Below are 17,928 nucleotides of genomic sequence, written 5' to 3'. Positions count from 1 at the left end.
GATTTCGCAAACTTCTTCTCCTCAAAGATTCCTGCCCTTCGACAGACAATCAATTTCTCCTCACTCTCCCCCCTCCCCCTTCTCCCTCTACTTGCATGACTGAATTCTCCCCAGTCTCCCCCTCTGACGTTTCTATCCTCTATCCTCCCTTCTTATTCCTAAGATTTTCCCACTACTTATTCCCTACCTTACCTCATTCTTCAATATCTGCCTTTCCTCAGCCTCCTTCCCCCTCTGCTTTCAAACATGCCACTATCATTCCGATTCTGACGAAACCTACCGCTGATCCCCTGCTCACCTGGAACTTCCGCCCTATCTCACTTCTCCCTTTCCTCTCTAAACTTGCTTACTTGCAGCTCTCATCCTTTGTCACTAATCTCTCTCTCCTTCCCCCCTCTCAATCTGGATTTCGCCCGAAACACTTTCCTGAAACTGCCCTCACTTACATTCTTGACTCCCTCCTCTCTGCCCGCCACTCTAAGCAATCCTCTGTTCTTATTATTCTTAATCTCTCGGCTGCCTTCAACACTGTTGATCACCCCCTTCTCAACACTCTCTCCTCCTTTGGTTTCAAAGGCGCTGTACTCAATTGGCTTTCCTCTTACCTCTCCTCCCGTTCTTTTACTGTTTCCTGGGGCGGCCGCTCCTCTCCTTCCCACCCTCTTGAATATGGAGTTCCCCAAGGCTCTGTGCTTGGTCCCTTCCTATTCTCACTCTACACCTCCCACCTTGGCCCTGTGATATCCTCTTTTTGCATCTCACCATTTCTATGCCGATGACACACAGCTCTTTCTTTCCTTCGCTTCCTTCTCTCCTGACCTCCACCTTAAAACTTTCCTCCTATTAAAAACTGGATGGCTTCCCCCTTTCATTCATTTTCCTCCCTCTAATCTCACTTTCTCCCCCCACGCTCGTAACCTAGGCTTTCACTTTGACTCTTCTCTCACTTTTTCCCACCATATCTCACTCACCTCTCGTGCTTGTCGCTACCACCTCTACAATATTCGCAAAGTTCGCCCCTCTCTTACTTTTCATGCTACTAAAACTTAATCTCCTCCCTTATCTTTTCTTGCCTCTTCTACTGTTCCTCCTTACTTTTTGGCCTTCCTTCTTCACATCTTGCCCCTCTCAAATCTATTTATCACTCTGCCATCCGTACTCTGTCTCCTCTCCCCCCGTGACTCCATCTCTGCTTCCTTTTCCTCCGTTGGCTGGCTCCCCTTTCAGTCTCAACTTAAATTTCACTTCCTCTCTCTAGTGTTCAAATCTTTCCACGATCTTGCCCCCCTTATCTCTCTTCCCTTCTCTCATTTTACACGCCCTCTCGTCCCCTTCGTTCCGCTGACCACTTCCTCCTCACTGTTCCTCCCTCCCGCTGTGCCTCTTCCCGTTTCCGCTCCTTCCAACTCCTGGCCCCCCACCACTATAACTCCTTGCCTCCCTCTATCCGCTTTTCTCCTACCCTTTCCTCTTTCCGCACCTCCCTCAAATCTCTCCTTCTCCATTCCCTGCCGTGACACCCCCCTACTCTCCCTCCCCTCTTCTACCCCCTTTCCCCCCCTCCCCTCTTATCCTTTCCCAACCCCCTCCTTCCAACCTCCTCCTACCTTCCCTCCCCCTTCTTTCTAGCCCTCCCCCTCCTCTGAATAATTGCTCTACATTATGTTTTTTGTGACTGATTCATGTTTGTAATTTGCTTCTGTTGTTACAATTTTTATTATGTTAAATGTACCCTGTTGTTGTAACCATACAGCGCTTTGGTATAAAGCGCTATATAAGATTAATAAATACAAATACAAAATGTGTACAACCCATCTTTTTTCAGAACAGCTTTTTGTGATTTGTTAAGCCTTTTCAAAATGCACATGAATCAATACGATGTTCTTGTTCTTTTCAGGTTATATGTTTGTAACCTTTTATCAATCATGATAAATCAACAAGTGACTAGTTTTTCAGAGCACACACATCCTTGTTGGGACCTAAGAACAGTCTTAAGATATATGAAACACATGGAGTGCTTGAATTTAATTGTTAGCTGTTTGTGTTCTGGGCATATTATTCTCATCAGTTTTTAATGAGCGTGTCCTCCAGTTCTTGTTGCCTTTACACTTTCAAGGTGCAATTTACTTTCCACGCAATTGATATTAATTCCACGCTAAAGTACTTGTGTCTCTGTGATCCATATGGATGGTGTGATTCGTGTTAACATCCAAATATGCGGTTTGCTCCTAAAGCCCTAAAAATATAGCTAATGGAATATTTCCCAGTGATATCACAATATTGCATCACTCCAGGACATTTGCACTGGCTGTTACATCAGTGTGACTGATTTATACTCATGTGAACATTTCTGTTCTTGTTCTGCAGAAGGTGCCCATCTGTTATAATTCACCTCCATTACATATTGTTGTATTTGCTACTCTAAGCAAAGACTGAGATTTTTACCCGTTTTGGCCCATTTATCTGCCATTGGAAGGCAAAGAAAGAGGTAGTCAAACAAGGCTTTTATAGTTTCTAATTGTTATGTAGTCTCAACAGAATGTTTCCTCTAGAGAGGCAACTGTTACCAGCTTGTGACATAAAGGTTGTTCTGTCATGCATGACGCGTGCCTCTTTTGATCTGATGATATAAACATTTCTTGGGTAAAGACTGCCATTCCTGCAGCCAATCCTTTTACCAGAAAAGGGTGTGCATAACTATCTTTTTCTCCCGATTAACCAGTAACTGGGTGGTTCTTTAGCACTCCTTTACAGTTACTTTGTGATAGTTGCAACTGACTTACTCCTACGTCCCGTCCCCTTTCCTCCATACTTTTGGGACATTCCGTCCTTCGGGATGGGACCGGGGCACTTTTGTAAACAGCATCAAAAATGTTGAATTTTTGTCCTTTTATTCTTACGCAGGGTAGCACACGTGGCTGTAACCCCGCTCTCCTGAGCTCTGCCTTGCGCATCGCCCTTAATTCCTTTTCTCTGGATGGTCGGGGATGGACGCACTGGCATCACTGGGAATGTTTATTTGTATTCCCTTTTTCCTTCCTTCCTGCTCCGGTTCCTCGTTCATCTAGTCCTCTGTCTATGCCGGAGCATCTGGATTTGTGTCCTGTTCTTCATGCGAACGTTGCTTCGCTAGGGTGAATCCCCACTCTTTGCTTGGAGTGTCTAGGCCCGGAACATCGTTGGGATTCGTGCTTCTACTGTGACTAACTTTCTTTCCGGGCACTCCAACATCGTCTTCTTCGGTGGGAGGAGGTGTTTCGGCGTGTTCCTCCACCCCATTTCCAGCTTTTCATTGACGAAAAGAAGAAACGCCCGGTAAGTTCTTTACTTTTTAGGATGCCCTGGCCAGGGGACTCCTTCCCGGGGTCTTCCAGGTCCGGGAGGGGCTTGTGTAGCTCTGTCACCAGAGCTTTCCCTGAGGTGCCCCAAGGGCCTAATAGGCGCACCAGAGTGTTCTCTGAGGGTTCCCTCAGCAGACCTGCTAGTACCAGATGTTGTTCCGAGGTTCACCATTTGGGTGCTAAGATTCAGCTCAGTTCATCTGTGGCTCTGGATACCAGGGTTCGCCCTTAGGTCTCCATTTCTGGAGCTTTCTAGCCCTGAGGTCTCTGTTTCTGGAGCTTTCCATACCGAGTCAAGGCTTGAGGCCCCTCTTGAGGGAGCTTTACGTCCTGGGTTAAAATCCGAGGTTCCTCTTCTTGAGGCTAAAGTCAGCACCAAGAGATCCTCTTTGAAGGTTTTATCGGTGAGGTATATCCCTCAACTGTCCCATGCTCAGGTTCGTGGTGGTACCGGGTCTGCCGAGGGGACAAAGAGGGCGGTCACGGACCACTACCGGCTCTGCCGAGGTTCCTCCACTGGAGGCTCATTTTGGGTCCGGTTCTAAGATGTCCAGTAAACATCCGAGACCCCCCCAGTGCCGGCTCTACAGAGGATCCTTGTGTCAAGCAAGGCTAAGGTGTTACTTTAGTCCCCTGACTCCCCTGAGGAGACAATTGCCTCATCTCCACATGTGACGCAGTTCTCAGGTGTCGACAAAATGGCGGGCCAACCTCTGTGATCCACGGCTGCCATTTTGGATGTCTCCCTTACACCAACGTTCACGTAGTCTGTTGCTAGGAGCATTCCTTTTGGGGCTGAGCAGCCTTTTCCATGCTATGTGGACAACAAAAATCCATTCCGCCCTTCATTCGACTGGCGTGCTCAGATACCGCTGCCTCATACAGTCTCGCTCCCTCCTGCTTCCGCTCCGCTAATCTGTGTGGCAACCATCTTCCTTGCGTTCATGGGGGTATGACCCTCAAGAGCGGCCCCTGCCTGTACCAGCGCCAAAACCTGCGGGTGAGGATGAGTTCTTTGGGTAGTTTCAGATGCTCATGCTCTCTGATACTATGAAGGCATATTTCAAACATCTTTTCAATGAAATGTACCCTGAACGTCCAGGCCCACCTCCTGCCCCGGCGGTTCCAATGCAGGTTCCGGTGGTGCCACTCCCTCAACCACTTCATCCTGGACCTCCTCATCTCTCCCTCCTCTGCCCCTGTTGTCTCGTATAGAGAAGACACCGGCAGACCGGGACAACACTTTAAAACCTTAGGCGGTATGTATGGTGGCCCAGCCTTCTGGTCCCGTCTCGTTGGATGAGCCACAAGCGGACCAGGGTAGCGATGAGCAGCCCCGTTTGGTGAGAGCATTCCATGACCGGGTCCTGGATATGATGGCCCCTTCTTGATATCCCGGTGTCATGATGCCTACCCCCAGGGACCCAGACCACGTCCAGCAACCCCAAAAGCAGGCATCAAGTTATCCTAAGCAAGCCCAACAACCCCTGCTAGGGGCTATTTGGGTCCAGTCCTGGCGCCTATGGCGCCAGGCTCATATGGAGAGTCAGTCTCATAGATTAAAACTTACCTGATGCAGACCATGCTGCAAACTTACCTGATGCAGACCATGCTGCAAGAGCTCCAAGCCAAAAGAGGCTTGGAAGGGACTACTTTACTTAGGGACTATTTTTTACTCGGGCGGGGCTGGGGAGGAATACTTACCTGGGACTACTTTGGAGGCTATTTAAACCACGCCCGAAGGGCAGCACACGTTTTGCGTTATTCTGCATCCAGCAGCGTAACGCTCACCGTGCCTGCAAGTCTGCATCCAGCCTTCTGCCACGCCTGCCTCGAGTTTGGAGCTCCTGGGAAAAGGGAGAAAGAAGGAGAAAAGCTTAGAACAAGAGCAATACCTTTAAACCTTACCTGAATTCCTGATCCATCGCGCCTTCGAGCTGGAAGAAAGAAGTTATTTTATGCGCGTCGCCTCGCCTGCTGCAGCGTCACGCTGAACTCACCGGCCTTCGCAGCATCTGCACATTCCACCGCATCCTCTTGCATGTTCCCGCTGCACTCCGGCACCTAAGGCGAAGACAAGAACAGCAAGGTGAGCCAAGGGAATACACAGAGGAATATTAGTTACCCCCCCATAGACTTACCTGATTTTACCACCCGGGGTACTATTCCTCTTCACGGGTCGGCGCAGTGTCCACTGCATCTTCGCCGAACCCCAGCCCCTAAGGGGCAACAAAAGGACAGCAAGGTGAAACAAAGGGACTAAAAAGGGGAGCCCTCCTCACCATAATAGACTTACCTGATTTTACCGCCGGAGGTATTATTCCCCAAGGCTTCATACTTTCTCGCAGCGCCTGAATAAGGGAGAAAGCAACAGGTTACATATTGACATTATTTTATCGAACTGTGTTGGAAAATACAAATCCTTACCAGAATACTACCGGTTGCCAGGAGGAACTCTTCATTAGGGTCAAGCTGCAACCTGCAAGGAATCGGACAAGAGTGAAAGTCAGGCATTTGAACTCTTATGAACTTTATACTTACGGCGTCTTACCGGGAATCTCTGAGTCAATATTGTTCTGGAACTCACCAATTCCTTCAAGCCGGTGAAGCAACTGGTTATCAACGTGCCCCTGCGTTCCATGCAGGATGGAGAGCTCATCTTTTCAAACCATCAGAAGAATATTCCTACGGGTCAAGCAAACGAAGCTAGGTGGGCCAGTCCAGTCCGTCATCTCGGCCCTACGCGTCACATTGGTGGAGACCGCAGCTGTCCAGTTCCGATCGACGCCTCTGTGGGAGCCAGGTGAGCGTAACACCCGGTACCTGAGGCCCCCACTCCTCAGGAGGGGGTGTTTTCTGCGGCCTTTAACCTGTCACCTCAGGAGCGCACCGGGATGTTCCTCCAGAAGGACGTCGTGGCTGAGGCCTTCAGATTGCTACACGTCAACAAGAGAATTGACGCTCAATACAAGCTTCACACCACCTCTGTGGAGATAGCCTTATCGGCTTGCCCGCTCCCGTCCTCAACAGGGGTGGTAGAGGCCACCCTCCAGTCCAAGCCAGGCTCTGCATCTTCAACGGCAGCAGCTCAAATCCTACGGAGGATAAACTTCTGGACTCCTTGGGCAAGAAGGTCCTTGCCAATTAGGTGCTCCAACTTCATCAAGCGAACACCGAGCGCATCCTGGCAGCAGCCAATCTGAGGCTGTGGAAAGGAGTGCATTCCTGCGGATAGGCTAGATGACTTTAAAGCTGGTTTGTCAGACGCCAGAGTGTTGGGGCAGGATCTACTGGAAGCTGCAGCACACTATGTAAATGCCTCAGCTCGAGGCCTTATGGTAGAGGTTGACCCCTCCCGCTAGGTGTGGCTCCACGCAATTAAGTTTTCAAAGGAAGTGCAAGACAAAGTGCTGGACCTTCCTTTTGATCGCAAGGAATTGTTTCATTCTTCTACCGATGAGGCGCTCACAAAGACCAAAGCGAGTTCCCAAACCGCCAAATCTTTATTGGTCTTGGCGAAAGCTCCAGCTAAGGCCCCTTATATACACAAAGGTCAGGGCCTCGGACTCGATCCTTCTCTGAGTTCAGGGGGTTTCAGGATCGTTGTGTGTATCGAATTGATGCTCCGGTTGGCGGGACCTGCCGAAAGCAACAACGGCAAGGTGGACCGTTTTTCTCTCGGCCATCAGCCTCTTCTCCAGGGACAGGTAGTCTACCTGCCGACAAATCAGCAAAATTCTATTTTTTGTCAGTCGCACGAGACTCCGGTGGGAGGAAGAATCTCGTCTCATCTGGAGGCGTGGCAGACTATCACCGAAGACAGGTGGGTTTTGACCATCGCTCAGGCGAGCGTTCGCTTGCCCCCTCCTACCCCACCCTTCAACCCTCCCTTGCAGCAGACTGGGTCACCCTCCCTCAGAGCTGAGGTACAGAAACTTCTAGGCCTCAAGGCGGTGGAACCTGTTCCCCTTGGGGGTGAAGGGGAGGGCGTCTGGCCTGCGCACTATCCTCGATCTTTCCCAGTTCAATCTATCGCTTCCCCAAGAGAAATTCAAGATGATCACGACCTGCCAAATAAAGTTATCTCTTCGGAAGGCCGATTGGCTTAGTGTGGTGGACCTCCAGGATGCGTACATCCACATTCTGATTGGAGCCTGCATTGGAAATATCTGCGGTTCTCCGTGGGAGTGGAACACTTTCAGTTTCGAGTACTCCTTTTGGTCTCAGGTCGGTGAGGTGCACCGGAGACTCCTCCGAGGGCCCGCGCACCCGGTCTGCCAAAACTGGATCTTCTTCTGAGGTTTCACGTTTGGGGGCTAAGGTTGAGCCCAGTTCTTCTGCGGCTCTGGATACCAGGGTTCGCCCTGAGGCTTCCGCATCTAGAGCTAACTCTACCGAGTCTCTGCTCGAGGCCCCTCTCGAGCGAGGTAGCTATATGTACCGGGGTTAAACCTGAGGTTCCCCTTCTCGGGTCTAAATCGGACACCAACCGAATTGAAGCTCCCTCATCGAGGGTCTTGGCTGTAAGGTATATCCCTCAGCCTTCCCACGCGCACTGCCATGGTGATACCAGTTCTGTTGAGGGGGGGAGAAGAAGGCGGTCACGCATCACAGGCGTTCCAGTACCGGCTCTGCCGAGGATCCTCCACTAGAGGCTAATTCTGGGGAAGTCCCTAACGTGTCGAGTAAACACCCTAGATCTGCCAGTACCGGCTCTGCCGAGGTTTCTTGTTTCAAGGCTAAGATGACACACAAGGCCCCTGACTCCCCTGAGGAGACTATTGCCTCACTTGCTCCTGTGATACAGTTCGCCCCAGGCATTGACAAAATGGCGGCTCAACCTCAATAGCTCCCTTACAGCAACAGTGTAGTTGTGTTCGCACGGACAATTTGGTGGCAATGTTTTACATCAACAAGCAGGTTGACACCAAGTCTCCTCTCCTTGTTGATCTTGCCATACAAATTTGGGACTGGGCCATCTAGCACAATGTTTGTCTCCAGGCTGTACACATCCCGGGTCACATCAATGTGGCCGCAGATTCACTCAGTCGCCAGTCAGCAGCAGTTATGAGTGGGAGATGAACAGCAATATCCTCCAACATTTCCCATCAACGGTGCACTCCAGAGGTGGACCTCCTTGCAACTTCTTCAAACAAGAAACTGCCTCTTTATGCGTCCAGGGACGGGCTCTGAGCATCCTCCCTGGGGGGACGCCCTTGAGATCTTGTGGGACAACATGAAAGCTTATGCTTTCCTTCATTGCCTCTGATCGATTGGTCGCTCTGCAAGCTCAGGAGCACATTGAACTGCACTCTCCAGTTCAAGGCGCCTTGGTGACCAGCCAGATTCTGGTTTTCGGAACTACAGCATCCGTCTGTACTTCCACCGATCAGATTGCTGCAGATTCCCGACCCGCTTCACCAAAGCCTTCACCAGATGTCACCCCTCCTTGCAATTGTTCAGCTTGGCGGCCTGGTGCCTGAGTTCAGATCGTTAACACAGTTTGATCTGTCCGAAGACAATGTGCGCATTATCCAAGTGGCCAGGAAGCCTTCTACGAGGGCTCAGTACAGGAGCAAATGGCTCCGGTTTTGCCATTGGTGTTTAGCTAAAAAGCTTGATTCCAGGCAAGCTTCGGTCGACGCTGTTCTATCTTTTGTGTCTCATGTGGTGTTTTATGGCATCAATGTTCTGTCATGCAGAAATTACTTATCCGCTATTGCGGCCTACCTGCTCCTTTTCATTGACTAATCCAGTCATTGTTAAGATGGATTTCTGAACTCGGACCTGGAGGGGCTGAGGTTCAGAAGGCCAGCCTAGTTTCTTGGAACAGGGTAACCTCTGGACAAGCCAGAACAATCAGGGTAGCGATGAGGGCGGTCAAGACTAAGTCTCAAGAGGGGTGAGGGTGACAGAAAGACCTCAATGAGCACACAAAGCAAGGACACTTACAGATTACTCCAGACAGGTGTTAAATGAAAAATATAGACACATTTATTACAAGGCTTTTGTAACATCGACCGTAGCAAAGAATCACAATAATTCTAAAGTAAACCAACACATCACAATCAATACAATATACATACAAGACTGAGGGGTCTAAGGAATTAGGAGCACGTAATATGTAGACCACCTAGATGGGGAGGAAAACGGGCAGTGCAAGTAATCATTAGGCCCAGTTCGACATCCGAAATACACCTAACTAGGAGGAAGTCCGAGCCCTACGATGAGTGGAGCTTTATGCTCAAAAGTACCCGCACGTGTTGGTGCCAATGGACAAAAGAGGGCCTCTTCAAGGATATCAGGCAGTTCAGGAAGGTGAATGAAGCGATGCAGAACAAGTCCCCGCTACTCAAGCAAGGCCTCCACTTGTGGGCAGAGCAGGGTGAGAGTGCGGGATAGAGTCGCTATTTCGCAACAGCGGTAGAAAAGAAACGGACTCCTGCGCGAAGGGCCACCGGTTGGGGTATGGACTACTCACCGGTCCCCGACACAGGCAGACCCAGACTTCTCCAGTTCAGTTCACGATGCTGGCAGGTTCAGCTGCGATCATCAGTACGTCTCGACACCGGGTAGATTCTGTGTAGCAGGATGCAGGGTCGAGGGTGTCCCAAATGCAGCGGACATGCAAAGGTTGTTACCACAGCAGGGCAACACGACAACCGCATTTACTCTGGTCCGGGCGCACTTGTCTCAATTCAGACCTGGGAATGCCAAGTGTACGAAATTCGGTGTGAGGGTGCAGTAGACCAAGTTTCGAGGGCTTCCCCGAAACGGCGGCGGTGACAGAGCAAAGCGTCCTGCGTAAGCTGGTCAGCCCACTGGTTGCCCCAGGGACATTTCCGAAGAGGCTTACTTGCAGGGTTTGATGAAGGTGCCGGGAATAGTTGATCCCACTATTCCAATGGGTCGAAGCGCCTTCGCAGACCTTCTAGGACGATCAGATGCAGAGGGGCCTCGCAGGACGACAGCGGCTGAAGGTGCCAAACCTTCAGCGGGTCACCAGCGGTTCCTCGACTCAGCTTCTGGTTGCAGGATACTTGGCTCCTTATCCCTTGTTCGGTGTGAACTCAGGAGATCGACATGGTAGTGATGTTTCCAGCCTCCTCTTATCCAAAGTTCCCTTCGCGCCAATACGGAGAGGACCCAATGGGAGATCTGCTCACAAACACTCACACCATACGTGGACCTATCCCGGACCACGGTGGTCCCAGGCATTCAGGACACTCCAGACTCTCTGGCACCCAGGATCTGTATTTGGACCAGACATCCCAGCCCACATCCTGGAGGCACACACAAGGGATGCAGAAGCCAGCGAAAGCATTGTGTTTCGCGGGAAAGTGCATGACCAAATAAGGATGCCCCGGGTCAGCGCGACCTGGGGGAAGGTGAAGGGGAAAGACGGTCAGCGGACAGGACAAAGAACCTCGTGGCATGGCCATTTTTGGAGCCAGGCCACTCACTCGTGCCAAACGCGTTAAGCGCGGATAACATGGCAAAAAAGGGTTCAAAACACAAAAGAAACGATAGCTGCCACTAGTCCTGTCCGGGACACACTTGCACAGTTCATAATAAGTCCAGCAAGAGGTTTCTAGGGCCTTTGGAATGACTAGAGACCCACGAGTGCGGTAACTTAGGTTACAGTGCCATCTTGTGTTATGTTGCACAAAAGCTGCAACATGAGAAAAGGACTAAGGGAAAACGAAGTCTCCCCGTACTGACTGTCTTAAGGGCATGTCAGTTTCTCCCTAAGAATTGAGGGAAAGCCCAGAGGAGTGCGGCGGAAGGCTGCGCGTCCCTGGCAAAGTCTAGATCGGGGTGTAAAACAACAGCAAAAGCTTGGGGGTTGCCACATGGAGGGAAAATTACATACAATTATGAAATCTTTCCTAACAGTCATCAAAAGGCATTTTGTGGGTCTCTTCAGCTCTTCCCGCCAGGGCGTTATGCCATAAACCATTTCAACCCATGGCCACTTTTGATCTTAAGTACCTTTCTTGGAAGATTGCCTTTCTGATCGCAATTAACATCTGCGAGTGAGTGAGCTCCAACCTCTTTCCGTGGAAAATCCGTTCCTCACTTTCCACAGGGATATGGTTGTGCTTCGCACTCATCCTTCCTTCCTGCCTAAGGTGGTTACCGTTTTTCATTTGAACCAATCAGTCTCCATACCGGTCTTCTTTCCTAACCCGACATCTGATGCCGAGAGTTTTACACAACTTGGACATCAGGTGAGCCCTGAAGTTGTACCTCGATAGATCGAGTGAACTCAGAAGCTCCTTACTTTTTCTCACATTCGGAGAACTGAAGAGGAAACCAGCTTTCAAAGCAACTGTTCCCCGCTGGATTGCCCAATGTTTTTCAGAAGCCTATAGCATTCACCGTGGAAGAGCATCCATGCACATCTGGTCTGTGGCAAAGCGACTGCTGTTGCCTTCCAAAAGTATGTCCCTTGGGAGTCAATCGCCAAGGCGGCTTCGTGGGCCTCCCCATCGGCTTTACTTGAGCTCCAGGGCTGATGCCCAGTTTTGTCAGACCTTCCTTAAGAATTTATTCCGGTAAGGTTATTTTTCCATCCACCCGAACTAACGTGCGTGCTTGGGAATCTCCCACAATTATGGAGGAAAGGCGACGGGACGTAGGAGTATAATAAATGTACTCACCACAGTGACTACCTTACTCGTAGTCCATAGTCCCCTTTCCTCCATACACCCGCCCACCGTCCCCTCTAAAAAGTATCCTCTATTATTGCTGAAATGGTCTCAGACCTGGCGATAGAAAAGGACTGAAGGGCGATGCGTGGGGCGGAGCTCAGGAGGGCAGGGTTACGGCCACGTGTGGAACCCCGCATAAAAATAAAAGGAGGACATAAATTCAAATTGTTTGATGCTTTTTTCAAAATTCCTCTGGTCCCATCCCGAAGGACAGAATGTCCCACAAGTATGGAGGAAAGTGGACTATGGACTAGGAGTATGGTAGCCACGACGGTGCGTAACTATTATTCTCCAGCATGGGGTCTGGCATAGATTCACATGCTTATAAATATTCCCAAATATTCCCTGTTGTCAGCCTAGGAATCCTCAGTAAAAAAGAAAAGCAGTTTCACTTTAGCATGAAAATTCTTCTATAACCAGTTACTGTCCTCAGGGTCATACTGCCCACATCCAATGGCCGTCAACTCCCTAAGCTCCACCCCTGGTGACCATCTTCAGATTTTTACTGCACGTTTCAGTCCTCTGAATTGCTCTGTGTATTTTGCTGTTTTTTTAAAGTTTTTCTCTTCGATTCTTTCCAGCGTCGACCATTGTTAGACTACCGGCAGTGGGGATTAGTTGCCGGCGAAGATCTACATTCCTCAACAGATCTTCTCTTTAAGTTTTGGAAGGCCCAGGCTTGGGCCTACTTTGCTCCTCGACACTGTCTGATGAGAAGAGGAGTCTCTTTAAATGCTGCGTGAAATGTGGACTGCAGTTTGGCGGCTTGGCTCAAGTTGGGACAGGCCACTGACTTGGCCTCCTGGAGCTGTCATGCCTTGTCCTGGATTGGCCGGTCTCATGAGCGTGCTCCCTCTGTGAAGAGGTTGAGGTCCTTTTGAGGATGCCCCTTCCCAGGGGAGTACCTTCCGCAAGGACATTTTTGTCCCCCCCCCTCACTCCCGAAGCATATATCTTCATACAAGGACAAGGCTATGAAGGGGAGGTCTTTAGGCGGAAGGATAGCTCAGGGGCAACACACTTGTATTGGAAGCAAGACAATGCAGCACAACAGGTTTGTATCCCGATCCCCTGCTTAGAAACCACTTGTTGGTATTAAGCGCGTTATAAAAGAACAATTATAACTAACTATAGCATGGAAGGCCCCATCGACTGCCTTGTTGTCCCATCAAGGCCATGACTTCATAGGCCAAGGCTTCCCACTCGTTGATGACCACAACACTGACAGCATCATCTGTGGTCTCCCCGTTGATGAGTGTCATTACTTCATCGAAGGGGGGCGCAAGTACCACTGTGGTATCTATGGTCAAGGCGACAACGCTATGGGTAGCCCTTCCTCCGTGGCCTGCTGCGGCAGGGGCTGTTCCACCCAAGATCATGGAGGAGGTTCTTGTCAGGGCGCAGGTGCCTGTTCACACGTTCCCGGAGGGATCTGGCAGGACCATGCAACTGCTGCCCCCCACGTAGTTTCCCTCCAGGCTGGCAAGGATGTCTCCACACATCTATACGATCTCTGATGATGACCACCTGCCCAAGGACAACTACTCGGACCACGAGGGAGGCCTCGGCCTCATGTCCCTGATCTGTCGTTGAACCCTCCAGGGCGTGGTGGCCCGGGGCTGTGGCCAGCTGCTCCTTTTTCACCTCAGCCTGGCCTAGGGACATGTCTCTTGACATTCTTACTACCCTCCACACCTTGGTGTCCGAGATACAGCAGAGGCTACTGGCTGCACTGGTGCAGGGGCCGGTTTCCCGGCCCACCGAAATCACTGTCTAGAAGTCCTCCGAGGCCAAGCCCAGCAATGCTGAAATGACAGCCTAGCCCTTCAAGACCAAGATGCCAACAAACAGGCACCGCCCCTGAGGCCTTTGACCCCAGTGGTGGAGGAGCCACCAAATACCAGCACCGGTACGGGTACGGACACTACAGCAGTCATACAGATGAGTATGATGACTATGTCCCAGCTGTCGGGAGCCGTTGGGTGCTGATGAGCCAGCCAGAGCGTCACCACTGAATGGGGATGGCTCCTTCCATGCCATGATTTCGAGGTCATCAGCTCTGATTAATTTGGTGCCGGAGGAGAACGAAGGTTTTATTTTCCAATGCAGGGAGTCCTTGTGGAAGACTATCATGTCGGTCCCTTTACTGGACGACGTGAAGGAGGAAGGCCTGGCACTGAGGAAGGCGCCTAGTAGCAATGCTCCGAAGAGGGATAGGCTGGAAAATAAGTGCAGGATCCTGGACTCAGCCCCCAGGTGCTGGAGATCACAGCCTTCTCCAGACTCGGTGGTGGCTGCCGCTGCCAGGATTCACTAGTCGCACCCCTCGTCCTTTGCGCCTCAATACCAGGAGGGAAAGAAGCTTGAAGCTGTGCGGGAGCCCATCATTTACTCTGGCGTCCACCGTTAAGGCTGCCAATGCCCTGGCCATCCTGGCCCGGCATGACCGGGAGCTCCGGTATAAGCTTGAGACAATTTTCGACTTCCTACCAGACGACAAGAAGGCTGATGCACTGGACCTGTTCCAGGAGGGGGCCTTGGACCATGCCATCACGGTGGCGTTGAATATTGCGGACTCCGACTTCCACCAGATGGGCAATGGAGTGGCCCTCCCTGGCCAAGGTTGTCTGAAGGCTACAGACTTCAGGGCAAATGTACAGTTAGTTCAAGGTGGTAGACATGTCGTTCGATGGGAAATCAAACTGGTCCTCCAAGGGGTGCTCTGCACCCTATCATCAGCCCCTCTTCCACCCAGGAAGCCTATAGTGTCTGCTTACAAGCCTTCGGCAGAGGTCAGCATCAACATCGCCCACAGGCCAGACGCAGACCCCCAAGCAGGCCTGAACTGGTCGTGGACCCGGGCCCCCACTTTCGCACCCCAGTGGGCGGCCGGCTAGAAGACTTTGTCGACAGGTGGAAGACCAACACCACTGACAAAGGGGTGCTGGATGTTCTTAGTCAGAGGTACACCGTGGAATTCCAACACTGGTGCCCTCACATTCCGTCCGCAGCGTTTCAAGAACTGCACAGGGCTCAATTGCTGCTGGAGGTTCAGTCCATGTTAAGAAATGGGGCAATAGAGCCCACCCCTCAGCGCCTCTGGTGTTCTGGAGTTTATTCCAAATATTTTCTGGTATGGAAAGTCCGGAGGGTGGCGGCCAATCATAGACTTATGGTGCCTCAACAAATATTTCAAATCCCAGAAGTTCAGGATGTTCATGCTGCAGCATGTGCTCGATCAGCTGTAAGAAGGGGATTTCCCGACTACTTTGGTTCTGGAGGACGCCTACTTTCCCGTCCCGATTCATCCAAAGCACCAAAAGATTCTGTTTTTTGTCCAGGGACACCACTGTTAGTTCAAGGTCCTGGCCTTCATCCTGAAAATGGGGCTGAGGGTATTCACAAAGTGTCTGGCTCCGGTAGTAGCACATCTTTGAATCAAGGGCATCCACACCTACCCTTATCTGGATGAGTCGCTCGTCCGCTCCCGATCTCACACCCTGCCTGTCCAGCACACCACGGAGACCATTGGCCTGCTGACTGAGCTAGTATTCTCCATCAACTATCTGAAATCCTGCGCAGAACCATTGCAGAAAGCTCTGTTCGTGGGCTACCGTCTCAACATGGTTGCATGCCCGGCTACCCCCTTGGAGTAGAGGGTGGCGGCAATCCTTGGGAAGGTACAGTGTCTGTTGGCGGCACAATCTGCGACAGTGCGAGCCATTTTGCAGACTCCAGATTATACCTCTTCAGGAGTTCCTGGATGCGCAGTGGCTGCAAGTCACGGACTCTTGGACGGTTAAGATTGCCCCCATCCAAGAGTTCCTGCAAGCTCTACAGTGGTGGGGCATGCGCCCACATTTGACGCAGGGTGCTCCTTTTCAGAAGCCACCTTACCAGGCCGCCACGGTCGCCATGGATGCCTCCGTGGTAGGGTGGGAGGGCCCACACCGGGCAGGCGCATGCCAGAGGCCTCTGGCTCCCGGAAGAAAAGGACCTTCACATCAACGTCCTTGAGCTCAGGGCAGTCTTCTGTGCCCATTCTTAACTCAACTGCGGGGGAAGGTGGTGAGAATCTTCATAGTCAACACAACCACCATGTTTTACATCTGGAAACAGGAAGGGACGCGCTCCCTGGAGGACCAGACCATGTGGCACTGGGCCATTTTTCAGGGCATGTTCCACGTTCCTTTTCACCTGGCAGGCATCAAGAACACCATTGCGGAATAGCTCAGCAGGTAGCTACGGTCCTGCCATCAGTGGGAACTTCAGTCAGGAGCAAGTGTCTTTTCTCGTCAACAAGTGGGGGTCAATTCCAAATTGACCTCTTCACGACAGCGGCCCAGCAGGTTCCCTCGGCCGAGGGATCTGTGGGACGCCTCGTTCCTGTGGGAGGGGCTTTTCCAGTAAGCTTTCCACCTGATCACCCTCCTGCTTTGTGTGATCAACACTCAGACAATGTCATCGTTCTGGCGTGGCCATGACTGATCTGGTACCCGGACCCGCTACGTCTATTTGTGGCTCCGTCCATCCGGCTGCCTTCACTTCCTGATCCTTTCTCCAAAGAAAATGGAACAATACTGCAGCACGACATAGTGTCGCTGAACCTCGCTGCCTGGCACCTGCAGCCCTAGAGTTTGGGCATTATTCCCTGCCGTTGGACTGCAAGAAGATCCTGGCCAAGGCCAGAGATTCCTCTATGTTGTTGTGCTACAGCCACAAGTGGAAACGCTTTTCAGTGTGGCGCAGGTCACTGAAGATGACGCTGCTGTGAGTCACAGCTCCGCAGCTCCTGTCGTATCTGCTTTGCCTGGCCAAGGCTGGCCTGGCACACGCCTCGATCAAGGTGCATCTGCCTGCCATATCCCATTACACCAGGATGTTGGGTAGACCATCCCTGTGGTCGCACAGGCTCGTAAAGGAGTTCCTCAAACTTTTCCATCAGTGAAGACTCCTGCCCCAGCTCGGGAGCTCAATGCAGTTTAAACTAAGCTCATGGGGGGCCCATTTTAACCAATGCATCAGTTTCTATCGTGAAAGACCGTTTTCTTGGTGGCCATTACTTCGGGCAGGCGGGTCGGGGAGATCCAGGCCCTCGCTTGCAAGCAGCCTTCCTTGTCTATCGACGCTACTTGGGTTGCGCTGCAGACCCGATTCCCCCCCCCCCCCCCACTCTGTCGAAGGTTCCTTCCGAATTCCACTTCAACTAGCCTTTATTTCTGCCAGTCTTCTTCCCGAATCTTTCTACGCTAGCGGAAAGGACATTGCATTCGATGGACGTTGCTTGTGCCGTGAGGTTTTATGTGGCATGCACGAAGGACTTTCGTAAGACATCTTAACTCTTTGTTAATTTTGGACCTGTGAATCACCGGAAGACCCTGTCTAAGGCTTCCATATGCAGTTGGCTCTCTAGCTGCATCTTGCACTGTCATTTTCTGGCTAACAGACCTCTTTCAGGCTGACCGAGAGCCCATTCCACCAGAGCTATTGCAGCAACAACAGTGTTTCTCTCTGGTGTTCCCCAGCTCGACATCTGCAGGGCTGCTACGTGGAGGCCCACCCACACCTTCACTAGATTCTACTGCGTTGGCAGGGATTGTAGGAATGAGTCCCAGGTCGGCTAACCGGTGGAAAGCAACCTGTTTATTTGAGGTGAGTCTGTTCCAGTGCCTCTGTTGAGCCTTTCCACCTCCCGTGGTTGTGTATATGTACTGCTGAGCATGTGAATCCATGCCAGACCCATGCTGGAAAAGTTCTCCAGCATGGGTCTGGCATGGATTCACATACAAACCCTCCCTCCTTTCCCCTCTGTGGCTTTTCTTGTTTCATATTGCCATTTTACTTTTCTACCAATTCTGAAGATGGTCACCAGA

The 17,928-nt window shown here is 51.2% G+C and overlaps 1 protein-coding gene across 5 annotated transcripts in view; it reads left to right on the top strand.

Annotated features, from left to right (window-relative positions):
* Positions 1-17,928, top strand: part of CAMSAP1 (calmodulin regulated spectrin associated protein 1) — a 1,201,485-nt gene that overhangs the window by 916,510 nt on the left and 267,047 nt on the right. The gene's annotated exons all lie outside the window — the stretch shown is intronic.

The sequence above is a fragment of the Ambystoma mexicanum genome, chromosome 8 (genome assembly GCF_040938575.1).
Source record: "Ambystoma mexicanum isolate Mex_15411 chromosome 8, UKY_AmexF1_1, whole genome shotgun sequence".
NCBI classification, from domain to species: Eukaryota; Metazoa; Chordata; class Amphibia; order Caudata; family Ambystomatidae; genus Ambystoma; species Ambystoma mexicanum.
The sequence above is the reverse complement of the archived record's forward strand: the minus strand, read 5'-3'. Positions and strand labels throughout refer to the sequence as shown.